Source organism: Bombina bombina, chromosome 1 (assembly GCF_027579735.1).
Source record: "Bombina bombina isolate aBomBom1 chromosome 1, aBomBom1.pri, whole genome shotgun sequence".
Classification (NCBI taxonomy): Eukaryota; Metazoa; Chordata; class Amphibia; order Anura; family Bombinatoridae; genus Bombina; species Bombina bombina.
In genome coordinates this window covers 1,000,085,101-1,000,103,242 of record NC_069499.1, presented here as the reverse complement: position 1 = coordinate 1,000,103,242, position 18,142 = coordinate 1,000,085,101, and the positions used below count along the sequence as shown (strand labels likewise).

At 40.5% G+C, this 18,142-nt stretch overlaps 1 protein-coding gene across 1 annotated transcript in view; it reads right to left on the bottom strand.

The window, feature by feature from the left end:
* The window catches only part of PIGT (phosphatidylinositol glycan anchor biosynthesis class T), a 114,933-nt gene that overhangs the window by 64,921 nt on the left and 31,870 nt on the right, over positions 1–18,142 (bottom strand). The window lies entirely within an intron of this gene.

Here is an 18,142-nt window from a genome sequence, read left to right as displayed (position 1 = left end):
TTTCGGTAAAAATTTAAAATGCACTTAGATGAATTAGATCTTTGAATAGAAACATATTTGCAATATACATCTATCAGCAAAAATGCGTCTAGTTAAAGTAATCACTGTTTTAGTTTTAACATTTTTCTCTGCATGAGCATGTGAAGCATATCTAGATATTCTCAGTGCACCAACATTTTAAATACTGCAGCTGCTCAGAGCCCCAGTGGGGCTTGTATCATGTCAGCAATTAACAAATTGAGTTATTACCCGGCTCTCTAAGCAAGTGCTGTGTTAAAAATGCTGGTGCACGGTGCATACTTAAATACACTTTTGAAACAGCTATAACTTATTAGAAGCATTTTTGCTAATATGTATACTGCAAAAATCCTTCTATTCAAAACTGAAATGCATTCATGTAAATTCCAATTTTGGCTGGAATGTCCCTTTAATTATATTCAGAGGTAGTTTATATCCTATAAGAAGCGGCATCGGGTAAAAAGTAGATTTAAAGCACAAAACTACTTGAATAATTTTTATATTAATAAATGTAAGAACACTTTAAGTTTAAAAAAACTAAATTTATGCTTACCTGATAAATTTCTTTCTTTCTGGATATGGAGAGTCCACAACGTCATTCAATTACTAGTGGGAACCAATACCCAAGCTAGAGGACACAGAATGAACAGGGAGGGAGAACAAGACAGGCAGACCTAAACAGAAGGCACCACTGCTTGAAGAACCTGTCTCCCACAAAGAGGCCTCAGTCGAGACAAATGTATCAAATTTGGAAAAAGTATGCAGAGAGGACCAAGTTGCAGCCTTGCAAATCTGTTCCACAGAAGCATAATTTTTGAAAGCCCAAGAAGAGGAGTCCTAGTGGAATGAGCTGTAATTCTCTCAGGAGGCTGCTGTCCAGCAGTCTCATAAGCAAAACGAATTATACTTCTCAACCAGAGGGAAAGAGAAGTAGCAGTAGCCTTTTAAACCTTACGCTTCCCTGAAAAACAAACAAACAGGGCAGAAGACTGGCGAAAATTCTTAGTCGCCTGTAGGTAAAAATTTTAGAGCACGCACAACATCCAAGTTGTGCAACAGACATTCTTTATGAGATGAAGGATTGGGACAGAGAGAAGGAACAACAATTTCCTGATTAATATTTATATCCGAAACCACATTAGGAAGAAACCCCATTTTAGTACGAAGAACCGCCCTATCCGCATGAAAGATAAGGTAAGGTGAATCACACTGCAAAGCCGAGAGTTCAGAAACTCTCTGAGCAGAAGAGAGAGCAATAAGAAACAAAACCTTCCAAGATAGCAACTTAATATCTATGGAATGCATTGGCTCAAACGGAGCCTGCTGCAGAACTTTAAGAACAAGATTAAGGCTCCAAGGAGGAGCAACAGGTTTAAACGCAGGCCTGATTCTGACCAGGGCCTGACAAAAGGATTGAACATCTGGCACATCCGCCAGACACTTGTGTAACAAAATAGATAATGCAGAAATCTGACCTTTCAGTAATGTCATGCATTTGTGGAGAGCTCGGGAAACTGGCACGACGTATGACGTTGATACGCACGCAAGATCAAAGCTGCGCTTGACTCCTTGCTATACGTGGAGTACACCTCCAACCCTCCATAGGCAGCGTGATTGTTCTGTGTCTGCCCGGAGGAACACTCTTGTAGCCGGAGATGCCGGAGATCCCAGAAGGCAATTGAAGGCTGTTTGCCAAGGCCGAAGCCTACGTTCAGCCCAACAGGCACCGGAACGCCTGGTGACGCAAGAAAAAAAAAAGAGAGAAACACAGCCGGTGTAAGTTTAGAGGACCAGACAACTGGAAACCACACCTCCACATACGCAGACAGAGTCGCACTGGAGTGGAGAGGAGGATCCGCCAGGACAGGTGCTGACAGGAGATTGGGAGCAGAGAGCCCCTCTGAATAAAAGAAGAAACAGCTGAGGGGATCCCAAGGTATAAAGCTAAGGTCCCATACCTCTAAAAATATCGGGAAGCTGTACCAGAATAGATAGGAGTCCTGCCAAGCCTGCTTTTGGTAGGGAAGGAGATTCCAGACACTAAAGTGTTGCAGAAGAAGTGCCATAAGGATCGCAAGTATACATTTTCATTCTTTTTGATTATTGCTGATATGCAGTCTTGCTCTGGAGACTCTACTGACATTGTCCGATACGAAAATAGCCTGTAAGCTGAGGTATTAGAGCCTTGACCCTCACTCTTAGCTTCTGAGGAGAGCAAAGGGGTGCATAATAGGAGAAGACAACATAAATACCCACACCATTTGACATACTTGTGCTCTGTATAAGAGGGGACACTAAAGTTAGGGGGACTCATATCTCTATAAATGGATAAAAGTTGGCTTCAATATTAAGAAGGGGGACTATTTAAATGTATTAAAGAAGCAAGAACCACCGGAGTTATAGTACATAACAAAACCCAGATACCAAGTCCTCTATAAAGGGACATTTACGGTTTAAAAGTTGGACTGCCTTATGTCTTGAATTTTTTTTTTTTTCTAGCTGTCTATATTCTTTCTGGAAACAGATATTTTTGAAGTGCGGGAATTTATAAAACACTAAGATCTAATGTATAGTTTTGTTACTATAGGAGCTAAAGGAAAAGTATAAATGGTGCTATTGAAATATATACAGCATCAATATGGTTTTATGAAGTAAGCTAGTTATATAACAAATAACTAAAGCAGAGTTTATCTTAGAAGGTTGATTTAAGCTGCTGTATCCCCTTTTTGGTAGATTGTAGACTTGATTTTTTTTTTTTTTTTTTTTTTTACTTTTTGCAGGCAATCACAACACTTATTAAGCACATTCAGTCACTTAATCATTCTTATTTTTTTTTCTATACCAACACTACTAACACAACTTATTCTAACTATTGAAAATTACTTGTTAAGATAAGAAAGAAGGAAGGAGCTAAGATTGAATTCACTTACCTATTATACAATATTATAGGTTTTTCCAGTTTGCACTCATCACTATTTATTCACTTTTTCTTTTTCCCTTCACTGCAGCACAGTGACACATTTTGAATATATAGGTTTATTTTTTCACTACCTATGGAAAAGTTTATCACTAATTCTAAAAGATCCCCTGCAATGCCTGCTAAAAAGGATAAAAAAAACCTAGATCTGTCCTAGATAACTCAATTGACACAACAAGTGCATCTATACAAAATCCTGGAGGTAAACATAATGTTTAACCAAATAGCTGATCTCATACTCCCCCAGTTTGAATCCCTTAAAAAAGACATAGTGGGATTAACGAACGAATTTCGACAATTCTCAAACAGAATTGCCGAGGTAGAAACCAGGGTTTCTGAACTGGAGGATTATAGGAATACTCAGGAAGTTCACCTCAGAGAATATGACATTAAGATTAAATCCTTACAATCTAAAGTAGAAGACCTGGAAGACAGGTCTCGGCGTAACAACGTCAGGGTGGTAGGAGTGCCCGAGACCAGAGAATTTGATGATTTAATAAAGTTTGCTTCACAAACTCTCCCTCAACTATTTGGAATGAACATCCAACCAGAAGGGGTGTCAGTGGAACGGGCACATAGGACAGGACAGATAAAAAGATTTAGTGATGGGAATATTAGACCTCGTATAGTGGTCATACGTTATCTTAATTTTCAAGACAAAACTAATATTTTAAGACATTTTAGAAAATTAAATGAACTAATGATGGGTAACACATGCATATATCTTTTTCAAGATTTTTCATTAGAAACTTCCACTAAACATAAGGAAATGGCCCCTTATTGTACAGCTATTATTAAGGCAGGATATAGAGCTAGAATGAGATATCCTGCACAAATATTGGTTGATCTGGATGACTCTACTCAAATACTTAATAATATATCAGAAGTGAATCTCTTTTTTGAAAGACATAAAATAAATCTTATAACTACAGAGAGGAAATATACTTCTTAATTATAAGATATATAGGAGTTAAATTTAGTTCATTTTAGAAAAGACTGTTTGAGGTATATGAAATGGCTGAAATATGGTTGATAATTATAATTGTGTGTTTTAATTTTTCCCTCGACAGAAGGGAGTGTGAATTGAATTTTTTTTTTTCCAAACTAAATTTTTTTATTGAGACAAATTTATATATAACAACAATGCCTTAGGGTAAAGTAATCTGGAGCCATAAATAAGTATAGATGGAACAGATATTGGGATATTATATAGACAAAATGTTTGTACATACATGTATAGGCAATGAAAGATAGAAAAAGGCATAAATAGGGTCTCTTTTCTGAAAGTGATCTATAATGGATGTGCGTTTGACTACTGTGTCTGTTAGCAATAGAATAGAATTTGTGCTCATATATTGTTAGAACATATAAAGACGGGGTTTATGAGAGGTGAGCGTGATAGGGGGGAGGGGGGGAGCGAGGGAGGGGGAGGAAAAAAAAAAAGGGGGAAGGGAAAGAGGAAGGTGGGGGGGGCGTTCTGAGGTGGGGTCTACAGGTTTGTGGTCCAATTTGGGAATTTTGTAATCCATGGGAACCAGATTTTGTGAAAGGAGTCAGTCTTATCAAGTACTTTGTACGAGTACTGCTCCATTTGACCAATATAGTGTACAGTGGAGATTATCTGGGAGAGAGCTGGGGGTTCCTCCTTTTTCCAAGCCCTTGCTAGGGCTAGTTTTGTGGCCATAAGGACATAGATTGTGAGGGCTTCTCTGGAGGGGGTAAGATTGGGCATCTGCATGTGTAGGAGGGCTACTTCAGGAGTGAATGGGGGAGTGAAGCCAAGTGATTGGATAAGCGTATATATTTTCTTCCATAACGGCTGGATTACTGGGCAAGACCACCAGATGTGTAGCTGGGTACCATGAGTTTTGCATTTTCTCCAACACTCGGGAGATTGTGATTGGTATATCTTATGTAATGTAGTTGGGACGAGGTGCCAGCGAACTAGGACCTTATAGTATAGCTCCCAAAGGGTGGCACAATGAAGGAGCTTTTTGGTTGTCTTGATTCTGGCATGCCAGACATCTAGAGTGACACTGAACCCTATTTCTTTTTCCCACGCATGGTGTTGTGATATTTTGTGGGGGGGGGGGGTTCGGGTTGGTGAGTAGACTGTAGTGGAAGGATAAGAGATGCCTGAGGCTATGAGCTCCCAGCCATGCCCTCTCCCAGACAGTCATAGGGCGTAATGTCTGTTTGGGGTAGCCCCACGTGCGTAAACGGGTGCTTAGACGGAATCCTTCAAAATGCAGTCTAGGTGGGAGTTGGAATTTAGCGCATATTGCAGGGTGCGAAAGCCATTCATCGCCTTCATAGAAGTCTGATACCTGAAGTGTTCGCAGCTGTGGCCATAGGTCATAGTGAGAGTCTGGGAGGCAGTAAAGTGCAGCGGAGATTGTCAGCATGGGGGAAGGGTGGGGGGAGATGTCTGGGTCATCTGGTCCCAAAATTGTAGTACGTGTTTAAAAACGGGGTGTAGGTTATCAATGGCTCGTCTATGATGAGTGGGGATCCAGAGGAGATCAGTAAGGGTTATGCAAGAAGGCAGCAGTGAGGACTCTAAGGTATACCAATTAAGTTGTCTTTCAAGGTCATTCCAGCGGAAGATGTGCGACAGTCCAGCGGCGTTATAGTACAAAATTATGCTCGGTACAGCTGAGCCTCCTTGCAAGATCGGCTTTTCAAGTTTGCGTCCCGACGTTCTAGGCCTACGGTCTTTCCACACGTAGGAGGTAATTAAACTTTGGAATCTGTTAAGGAGTGCTCTAGGGATATTATATGGAATGGATCTTAGGAGATATGTGATCTTGGGGAGAAGAGACATCTTTATCGCGGCAATGCGACCTGTCCAGGAGATTTCCCAAAACTCCCATGACTCGAGGAGTCTTTTGAATTCTAGAAGCCTATCTGAATAATTCTGAGCTATAGTGTAGGCAGGATCTGGGCTAAGGTGGACTCCTAAAATCTTGAGAGACGTACATTTCCATTGGAAGTGGTATGTCGACCGAAGGGAGGCAAGGACATTAGTAGGGATGTTTATAGGGAGGGCTTCTGTTTTGGCCACATTGAGCTTATAAAAGAAGCTCAAGGTACCAAACTTTTTCAGGATAGTGAAAACTGCTGGGAGGGATTCTTTGGGTGATGTTAGGAAGAGGGTGATGTCGTCTGCGTAAAGAGAGATTTTATGGGTATGAAGTCCAATGGGAAGGCCTGTAGTTCGGGGGTCATGTCTGATAGATTGGGCTAAGGGTTCTATGGCTAAAGCGAACAGAAGAGGGGACAGGGGGCATCCCTGTCTGGTGCCATTTGCTATAGTAAATTTGGAGGATTGGAACCCAACTCCTTGGACAGTGGCCGTCGGGCAGTTATAGAGGGTTTTCACTGCAGATATGAAAGAGGTAGGGAAGTAGAAAGTATTCATAGTTTCCCACAAGAACTCCCACCTGACCCTGTCAAACACTTTTTCAGCATCGAGCAACAGGGCCAGGAAGGGAGCACCTCCTCGGTCCGCTACGTGGAGGACATCCAGTATCCGCCTGGACACGCCTGCGCCTTCTCTATTTGGAATAAATCCGACTTGGTCGTTTGCTATGAGAGGGGAGATGATTTTTGTGACCCTATTGGCCAAGAGTTTGGCGTATATTTTTGTATTGAGGTTAATTAATGAGATAGGCCGGTAGCTACTGCATAGATCGGGGGGTTTACTAGGCTTTAAGATTGTGATTATCACAGCTTCCAGGAATTCTGCAGTGAAGGAAGCTCCTGAGAATATCTCCTGGAAGAATCTGCAGAGGATGGGAGCTATCTGGGGATGAAAGGCTTTATAGAACCTGGCTGTAAAGCCATCTGGGCCAGGGGCTCGTGAGGGAAGCATCCTCTGGAGTCAGCGAAGGGAGAGACAGGGATTTAAGGTACTCAGATATATATCCCACAGGGCAGGCCGGAGATTCTAAGTTGGCCTCAATATTGTATAAGTTTAAACAGTATTGTCTAAAGGTATTTCCAATGTCAGCTGGAGCAGAGACGTGTATTCCCGATGGGGATTGTATGGACATTATTCTGGCTTGGGCTGTTCGGTTCTTGAGTTTGGTAGCTAAAAGAGTGGAAGCTTTATTACCTAAATGATAATAGATCTTTTTAAATTTCTCTAACATGGTTTAGATTATTTTAAATTCAAGGGCTTGGATTTGTTTCGATGTTTTGGTTATTTTGTCATTTATAATGGGAGAATATGTATGAGAGAGATCCGCTTTTAGGTGGCGGAGCTGGATATTCAGAGAGGATAAGGTTGCCTTACTTTTTGAACGAGCTTCAAACTCAAACTGCATAAGGTGGCCCCTCACTACTGCCTTCAGGGCGGCCCAAAGGTTTTGAGCTGTGGTCTGGTTATTGTCATTATGGGCAATGTAGTCTAGAATTTTGTTCTGAAGGGCTGTTTTGAGGAAAGGGTCTGTGACAGTCCAGTCCTGCAGGCGCCATGTAAGGGGGGGTGGATAAACATGTGGGCCCATATGTAGGTGAAGTGAGTCATGATCGGACCAAGAAATTGGGGTGATAGATACGGAATGAATAGCGTCCAGAAATTTTGCGTGAGCAAAGAAGTAGTCTATTCGTGTGTGTGATTTGTGTGGGGAGGAATAGAAGGTAAATTCCTTATCTTGCGGGTGCAGGGCGCGCCATATGTCGTATAATTCATATTGTGCTATTAGTGATTGGAAGGCTAAAGATAGAAAGTGAATTGCCCTGTCATTCCTAGAGAGTGGGGGTCCCATTCTGTCTATTTGTATGTCCCAGATTAGGTTAAATTCTCCTCCGAGTATTAGGTCTCCTTGTTTAATTGTTGCTACTGACTTGAAGAGAGTTATAAGAAATTTTACTTGTTTAATGTTCGGGGCATATATGTTGAGGAGGGTGACTAAATGGGTGTTTAGCTTACATATGGCGATAATGAATCTTGCCTGGGGATCGGTTTCAATGTAAATCGGGTCATAGTGGACATTTTTGCCTATGTAGATAGCAACTCCTCTGGATTTGGAGGGGAATGTGGCCTCAAGGAGTATGGGATAATGTTTGGATGTGCGGCTGTTCCCAGGTAGGGGGGTCCAATGGGTCTCCTGTATGAAGGCAATGTCTATGTGTCTTTTGCGTAAGAGATTTAATAATAAACCGCGTTTAGTGGGGGAGTTTAGCCCTTGGACATTAAGATTGAGTAGGTGCAGTCCCTCCATGGTGGAGCGGGGTTATATGCTGGGGATGGGGGAGAGAGGGTAAAAAAAAAAAAAGGGGGGGGGAGAGGGCGATGAAGTTATTTAGTGTGTGTTCCGTGGAGGATCTAAAAGTATTACTAAAAAAAAGAGCTGGTACTGATAAAATGGAGGTGTTTGTTACTTACAGACACAGCAGATTGGTGTGTGCTTCGCTTTCTGAGTTAATTTTTCAGGGGGAGGGAGACAGCGGTCCAGAGCCGCTTTGGTTAAAAAGAGTAAAGGGTTAAGGATGGAGGGAAAGTAATATGGCCTAAGAAGATAATATAGCGTGAAACGGTATATGTAGGGGTAAGGGAAGAAGGGGTAAGGAAGGGGGGGCGGAGCCTTGGGTGTTCAATCTATGGGAGGTTAATATGTAGGTAGATGTTAGAGCTGGTCGGTAATATGAAGGGAAAGGGTAATAGAATGATACAGAGCTAGGAGGAATAGAGGAGAGAGGGAAAGAGGGGACTAAGAGGGTGGAAGACCATGAATAGGTCAGGGGAGTAGTAGGCGGTGAGAGTATGTGAACAGAAGTTGGGGAGTGAAGATGTCAAGATTATGGAGAAGTAGGGAGGCACCGGGCACGACACCCCCCCAGTTTTAATTGACAGGGTATGTGGGCGGGAGCAGCAGAGTATGGAGGTGTGCATGACACAGAGAGTTGAGTAGGTGGGTAGCTTTTTGAGTGGTTATCTTGAGGTGGGAGATGGAGGTTTAAATAGGTGTGAAAGGAATGGGAGGTGGATGGAGGTGTATTTGTGAAGATGTATGTCTAACAGGACCCCGTATTTTTGGTGGTAGAGATATCACAGTGAAGGGTGTGTAAGTGTAAAACCTGGAAAGAAAGACATATCTAGAATTGTTGTCAGTGGGGTGCAAACATAATACAAATACAGTCCCATCGAACATTCAACTTCTCTGACATATCAGGAGGGATAATAAGTCTCTGTGGGATAAACAAGGTGAGAGATGGCACAGAACAATAATGATGTATAAACAGGGCAAAACTGGGCAATAAATACTATTCGGTTAAAGTAAACATTTTAAGATGCATGGTTATAAACATAGGAATAAGAACAGGTCTAGGGAGATTGAAAATTAAGTTCCCACAAGCATCACTGAGAGTTCAATAAAGTAAGTCCTGAGGGCAAAAACCGTTAACTTGAATAACATATTAAACGAAATAACAATTCAACAGCATCTTATGAGCTATAAACCTAGAACATAAAGACAGTTATAACAAGTGAGTGGGTAAATGGATAGCCATGAGCTAAAATGGGGTAAGATAAGTACCTGTATGTGAGCTCTAGGCTTACCTGTCTGGGAGATGTCCATTGAGATGATCTTGCTGGAGAAAGCTGAGGATTAGGGAGTGGAAAAAGAGTAAGATGTGTACCCGTTAGTGCACTCCAATCCTCGGTATGAACTTTTATACAGAACTCAGATAATCTCCCTTGAAGGGGAGTTCTCCCGGTGAGAAGGTAGGTAGGCTGTGGCAGGAACTAGAGGCACAGAAAGTTACATCAAGGAAGTTCTGATTCTTTGTGTGCAGGGATGGAATTTCGGGAATGCCACTCTGGGGCTGAGGTCACCTGTTTTTCCTTTTTTCCTGGGAAGAGGGTCAGGAGTCCCAGCTAGTTCCAAGGTGGTTAGAAGTCAAAAGCCTTGATCCATGGAAGAAACTGTGTAGGAGCGATCTTGGTGTTGCACATAAAGCTTCACGGGGAATCCCCATCTATACTTAATCTTATGCTGTCTTAGTGCTAGCGTGAACTGGTGAAAAGTTCTCCTCTTAGCTAGCGTGTGTGGGGATAGGTCAGGAAAGATCTGTAACTTTTGGTAGGGTTCCTTGAGGGGTCTATTGGTAAAAGAGGCACGCATAATTTTCTCTTTGGTGGTATAGTAGTGCAAGCGTATGACAACATCTCTAGGGGTGTCAGGTGTGGAGCTGTGGGGGCGTGTAGACCTATGTGCTCTGTCCATCAGAAGATCTTGATACGTTGTGGTGTTTAGGAGATCCTTAAATAGGGTGATCAGATATTTCTGGAGCTCAGATGTCCTCCGGAATGCCGCGATTCCTGAGATTGTTGCGGCGGGATCTATCCTCAATGTCCGCTAATTTAGATTCCAGATCTGCTCTGCTAAAGATTGGGAATAGGCTAAGAGATTGGAGTGGTCAGTTGCAAGATCTTCGTGCTTTCTCTCCAATATCTCTGCTCTTTCCCCAAGGGAGGAGATCTCTCGTTTCAGTTCGCCAACCAATTGGCGAAGTTCTTGTCTCAGCGATGAGTAGTGTGTGTCCATCTGGTCAGTTAATATTTTAATGGATTCCAGGAAGGTAGACTGGGAGAGTGTTGTTTTATCTTTACGTGATGTATCCAGCTTAGGATGATCAGCTATGGGGGCTGCTGAGTCTCTAGAATCTTCTCCTGAGAGGTCTGGATCTGAGAAATTTTTGCTGTGAAAGTGGTCAGTCAGGGTCCTCTTAGGGTTGTCCTGGTGCTTTGGCTTTCTCTTGATAGACTGCGCCATGATAAGAAAGAGCAACCTCAGGGTTACCACAGAAATTAGAATGAATTGCTGTCCAGAGATAACTGATAACTGGGGAGGGGTGACAGCCCTGCGCCTCTAGGGCATGATGCCCTAGCCCTCCATCCTCTTTTTTAAACTTAGATCAGGAGAATCAGAGATTCTGCTACTAGGGTGAGATGTAGAAAAGTATCTCCCCCTCTCCAGGGATTATTACCACCTCTGGGTGAGTCCGGAAAAAGGGATTTGGATATGACCCGCACCTCAAAGTGAGTGCGGGAAAGGGAGGAGAGGGGAATACCTGGAGGATGGCTAGTATAGTCTTAGTGGGGCCTGTGCAAGGCTTCTGCAGTGGTATAGTGCAGTGATGGGCTCTCTGGCTGTAATCAGTGAGGGTTTTGATGTTAAATAGCCTCTGTGGGCTAGGATAGATGTCAGAGTGCTGGAGTTGTTAGTAAATGTTCAAAAGGGCACAGGTAGTATCAGAAGTTATCCCTGAGCCTTGGCCAAATGTAACACTGTGTTATCCAACTGAGGTAGGTTTATAAAAAGTGTGACTGCTAGAGAGGGATCAAATTGCTTAATCTGTGCTCCTTGGTGCTATATATATGGGAATACTTCAGGCCTGTAACTGTTTCTCCTGCTAAACTTTCAGGAGTAGACTGTATGAATGTGTGGCACAAGTCACAACTGGGAAAGTCAGCAGCTATACCCCTAAGCCTCTCAGTGTTTGCCAATGTACTCACTCAAAGTGTGGAGGGTGTTGATGTCTGGAGGGCCCTCTAAAAGACCACGACGTGAGCGCTCTGCGTGGAGGGAGCAGCAGGGGATCGCATCCGGATTGTATCCTGGGTGTGTAGGAGTGAATGCGGACCAAACCACTGCAGGAGTTCTGGCTTGCGCTGCCAGAGGAGGTGAGCTGATCACTCCCAAGTAGCACCGCTGCAGGAGTTCCGGTTTGTGCTGCTAGCGGAGGTGAGCTGTTTACTCACAAAATAAGGCAAGGCTCAGGGGACCTGTGCAACGCTCCTCAGATAGAGCTGTAGAGCTAAGATGGCCACCGTTCGCGGGCTTTTCAGGAGCTCCATTGCGTTAGCCCCTATGTGGAGAGGCAGCGGTGATGGAATCCTAGAGGTAACCAATTCGTCACCGGAGGGTCTTAGCAGGACGAGGAGGTTAGTAGTAAGTTAGGATGGGAGCGGGGTCGATTTCCGATAGTCCGTGGCAGTGTTACAGGATGATGATGCAGTAAGATAGGGGAAGAAAGTGGGGAATGGGATCAGGCTAGTCAGGAGCGGGATAAATGGTAGAATAACGGGGTATGGGGATTTTAGGGGATATTGCTATCAATCAGGGGGTGTTTTGGAGGTCTTTTAGGTATTTTTATATTTAGTTTGGGCTGGGATAGTAGGAGAGCTCCAGCTCTGTGCGTCTCAATAGCTCCGTAGTTGGCTCCGCCCCACGTGAATTGAATTTTTTTAATTATCGTTTATATTTTTAGAGTGCTACAGGTAACTAAAAAAATTTTATTACAGTACACGGGGAGTTTTTTTTTTTTCTTCTTCTTCGTCTCCAATTAAAAGAAAGAATGTTCTGAAACGGCTTAAAACACAGAAACCCGATATAATTTTTTTACATGAATTGCATTTAAAGGCATCTGAAATTGATAAATTAAAGGTTGGATGGATTACAGAGGTACTGGCCACTCCATGTAACCGTAGGAAATGCGGTGTGGCTATCTTATTTAATAAGAATCTTAATTATAAAGGTTATAAAGCAAGAACTAGATCCATTAGGTAGATACATTGTTATACAAATAGAATTAAATAATAAACTCTGGACACTTTGTAATATATATGGACCAAATGAACTTGACGTTCAGTTTTGGAATAAAATAAAAAATAAGTTGATTCCACATTTGGATTGTAATTTAATGATAGCCGGTGATTTTAATATGACTCAACACCCAGAGATAGACAGGTTCTGGTTGAGTTCCCCAAGATATTATGCAAGAGAGGCTAAATTCTTTAGAGATTTTTGTAAAACCTTAAATCTAAGAGATATATGGTGAATACAACATCCCGATATACGTAACTACACATGTGAATCAAAATCACATAAAAATTTTTCAAGAATAGATTTATTTCTTGTGGAAGAGAGGCTGCTATCTCTAGATGTTGAGTCTCAAATTCGGAGATCGTTATGTCGGATCATGCGATAGTGAATTTAAAATTACAGATATCTCCCTCAAGGAGTAATAATAATAATAATAATAATAATAATAATAATAATAATAATAATAATAATAATAATAATAATAATAATATTATCCACTTCCCAAATTATATGTCAAATAACACACAATTTAGGAACTGGCTGGTGGAAGCTTGGAGAGAATACTATAGAAATAACATGGGATATCTACATAAAATAGAAACTTTCTGGGAAGCTGGTAAGTCCGTTCTGCGAGGTGAGATAAAATCGTATACGATTAAGAAAAAAAAAAGAAATAAACAAGAGACCCAACTTGCTAATCAACTTAAAAATGCGTATAGGAGATACTTGAGCAAGCCAAATAATATTCATTGGAACAAATATAAACAAGCTAAAGAAGCTAGGGAACTTTTTTTTGAAGGAAACATGGTCACTAGAAGATTTAAAAAATAGAGCCTTTTATCAAAGATTTCAAAGTACTACTGCAAAACATCTAGCAAGAATCCATAAAATCAGGAAAAATAAAAACATAATAACAAGTATTAGAGATGGAGAGCGAAAGTATACCCAAGCTACCGAAATTTGTGATATATTCCATAAATATTACCAAAAAATTTACTCTAAGGTAAAAATAAATGAATCAGAGCAAGAGAAGTTCTGGCAGAGTGTCAAACTACCAAAAATTACTGTGGATGATTTAATGATGATCAACCAGCCAATAACAGTAGAAGAATGTGAAAAGGCCATTAAAGCCATGAAACAAAATAAAGCCCATGGCCCAGATAGGTTACCAACTGAATTTTATAAAATTTTAAATAATGAGGTATCAACTACTTTAACTAAATTATTTAACTATTATCTCTGCGAGAGCCAGATGAATTCTTTATATTTTTCAGACTCAATTATAACGCTTATATACAAAAAAGGCAAAGACCCAGAAGATCCAGGTGGATATAGACCCATATCCCTTTTAAATAATGACTATAAGTTGCTGATGGCAATATTAGCCCAAAGATTTAAAAAAAGTTATTGGAGTAATAATACATAGTGACCAGACTGCATTCATACCAGCAAGAAATGTAGCGCGTAATATTAGGAAAGCATTATTGACCATAGATACTTATTACAATAAAAAAAAAAAAGAGAGAAAACTAGGATAAAGACAGACCTTGCTTTAGTTACGTTAGATGCCGAAAAGGCTTTCGATTTGATTATATGGGAACATCTATTCTTGGTGCTAGAAAAATGTGGGTTTTCCGGTAATATAGTTAACATGCTTAGAAAAATATACAAAAACTTGAGATCACAAATATTAGTTAATGGCCTTTTGTCACAGCATATCATACTGCAGAGGGGTACGAGGCAAGGATGCCCCTTGTCACCCCTACTATTCAATGTCTCAATAGAACCACTGGCAATAAGGCTCAGACAAGAGTTAGAAGGTATAGCTTTGGGAGGCCAGAAAGTTATTTTGTCCCTCTATGCAGATGATCTCATGCTATACCTAAGTGATACAAGGCATAGTATTCCTCAATAACTTGAGTTAATTAATCGTTTTAGTACATTTTCTGGGTATAGAATTAATCCCATAAAATCCGAGATTTTGTGGATCCATAAGACCTCAAATAGTAATTTCCTACATGTCTTTAAAGAAGTGAAAAATCTGAAATATTTGGGAATTAGAATCTCAAAAAATCCAAGTGATTGGTATAAGCTTAACTATGAAGACATATTTGCCAATATGGCAAATGAGATGAAAAATTGGAAACTATATTATTTATCTATCTCAGCTAAGATTATGCTAATAAAGACAATCTTTTTTCCACCCATCTTGTTTTTACTACATAATCTTCCTCTATTTATCACGAAGCAAGACACTAAAAGGTTTTATACAGCATGTTCATTGTTCATTTGGGGAAAGGCTCGGCCTAGAATATCGAGGATTAGATCAACCCAACCCAAAAGATATGGGGGGGATTAGCGTTACCTAGTATAGAATATTATAATTGGATTTGTATGATAAAATTTGCGGTAGACTGGGTATCAGAAGCAAAATATGTTACCCATTACGAAATAGAAATGAAGCTCGCCAAACCATTTGACTTGAGAGCCTTGCTACACTGTGCGGCGAAGAGGCTACCAAGCAATATCTCATATAGGTTGACTTTTGTTAATATTATTACTGCTTGGCAGAAGTACTGTAAGGAGCTGGGACATGATTCCAGGTCCTCACACCTTCTTCCCATCACAGGTAACCCTGACTTCACACCGGGGATACGGGATTTGGTATTTCAAGAATGGAAGAGGAAGGGACTTGTCTATGTGTCCCAACTCTTTCAGGATGATAATAGGATACTACAGTCATTTGAAAATCTCTCTGCTAGATATGCCCTTTCGGCTAAGAATTTTTATGCTTATCTGCAGATAAGGAACTATGCTAAGCAAGTGAGTAGAATAAGTGGATTTGAGTGGGGTGCTAAAGAGATTCCTAATGGAATTAAATTGTATGAGATAGGCCGACGATCAACGTCTTACTGGTATAAATCCTTAATCGTAAAGTCTGGCCAAAACAATATAAGAAAACTTAAGGAAAATATAACGAAAATAATTCCAGATATAACAGATCAGGAGATTGTAAAGAGTATATCCCTTTCAACCCAGGCAACTAGTAATATAAGTTGGCGGGAACCTCAAATAAAACTACTTAATAATTATTATTTTACCCCATATAGGTTGTATAAGATCTCTAAGATTAGACAAATAAGTTGTTGTTTTAAATGTAAAGAAGAAATGGCAGATATTGTTCATTGTATATGGGCATGTCCCAAAATTAATCAATACTGGAGAAAAGTTAACTATTGGTTGAATAAATATCTTGAGGAAAAAATTACTATTACCTTTCGTCAGATCTTTTTGTTAGATTCAGACAGAAGAAATAAAGGAGAGCAACTCTTTAACTTCATTAGTTAGAAATCAACTATTTAGAGAATGGAAAACATCAAAGGTTCCCACCATACCTGAATTAATAAATATAGTAACTCTTCAAATGACGATTGAGTCTTATGATATCAAAATCATCTCGGAAATACATTTTCAAGTTTTTTTGCAAAATGGAAGAAATTTATATGTGCTTGGCCAGTACCACTGCAATACCAATTTATTGCTATATTTCAGAATTCTCCAATATTTCTCTCCCTGGTTCTAGAGAGTGAGCTACCCTATCACTGGATAGATATAGCTCAGTTTGGGGTTTAATGTAAAGATAATGCCCATTCCTTATGATGTGACTTTTTTTTTTTCTCTCTCTCTCCATCCTTATTTTACCTCTTTCCTTGTCTATTAGAGGTAGCACTTGAAGAGTATATCATGATAGGTAATCAAAATCATATCATGATAGGCAATCAAAATCTAAAATATTGTTTGTTGTAAACTGTATGATGTGATGAAAAACTTACTCTTGTAAGGTACTAAAGACGATTGAAGATAATGAAGTAACCTTTGTAATGATATGATAATATGATTTGTATGCTGGAATATTATTATTGTATGGTATTATTCAAGGTAAAAATGTAATAACAGTAAATGAGACCTTTTTATATGTCTAATGTTTGTTTGAAAAATCCAATAAAAAGATTAAAAAAAAAAAAAAAAAAAAGAAATCTGACCTTTCAGAAAACTGACTGACAACCCTTTCTCCAGACCTTCCTGGAGAAAAGACAAAATTCCAGAAATCCTGACCCTACTCCAAGGAGTAGCCCTTAGATTCACACCAATAAAAGGTATTTACCTCATAACTTATGGTACATTTTTTGAGTAACAGGCTTGCGAGCCTGGATCATGGTCTCAATGACCGACTCAGAAAATCCACGCTTAGATAGAACTAAGCGTTCAATACCAAGCAGTCAGCTTCAGAGAAACGAGATATGGATGGAGGAATGGACCCCGAGTTAGAAGGTCCTTCCTCAGAGGCAACCTCCAGGGTGGCCGAGATGACATCTTTACTAGGTCTGCATACCAGATCCTGCAAGGCCATGTAGGAGCTATTAGAATTATTGATGCTCTATCCTGTTTGATACGAGCAATAACTCATGGAAGGAGCGCAAACGGAGGAAACAGGTATGCTAGACCGAAATCAAAGGAACCGCCAGAGCATTTATCAGAGCGGCCTGAGGATCTCTTGACCTTGAACCGTACCTTGGCGTTCTGCCGAGACGCCATCAGACATCTAACAAAGTAATTGTAATAGGATATACAATTAAGTATAGATAGCTAGAATCTGCGTGTAAAATAACTCTGCTAGGTTGGAGTAGTTAATTAAGCAATATAAAATAATAAATCAATTTCATTCACACTGTAATCTTTATTAGAAAAATGTCAAACAAAAGAAAAAAAATGCAAACATGCAACTAGCTTAAGTTTAAATTAATAACACTTAAACCAAAGTGAATTATAGACCTTCCATATCAGTTATATTAAATTTATATAAAGTAGAATTATCATAGCCAGCAGAAAAGAGATCAATATCAACAAAGCCCTAACAACCGAGGGCTATTGTTAAATTATTACCATTTTAAGCCAACTGCTTAGCTGAAATATCTAAGTAAATAGGTAGGGAATCTTTTTTTACAACATTGGTAAGCAAATAAAAAAAAAACGGAGAGACAGAGCTTTTCCAAAAGACCCCTGACACGCGTTTCACAAAAATCCTTCCTCAGAGGGGGTGGAGACGCCATCAGATCCAACTCCGGCACCCCCTATTTGAGGGTTAACCTGGAAAACATCTCCGGATGGAGAGCCCACTCCCTGGGATGAAATATCTGTCTGTTTAGGAAATCCGCTTCCCAGTTGTCCACTCCTGGAATGTGGATGGCAGATAGACAACAATTATGAGCTTCCGCCCACTGAATAATACGTGCCACCTCCTTCATGGCTAAGGAACTCAGAGTTCCTCCCTGGTGGTTGATGTAAGCCACTGAGGTGATGTGGTCCGACTGAAACCTGATAAACCAGGCTAAGGACAATAGAGGCCAAGCCATCAGAGCATTGTAAATCGCTCTCAATTCCAATATGTTTATGGGGAGAGCAGACTCCTCCCGAGTCCATAGTCCCTGTGCCTTTAACGAGCCCCAGACTACTCCCCAGCCTAGCAGGCTGG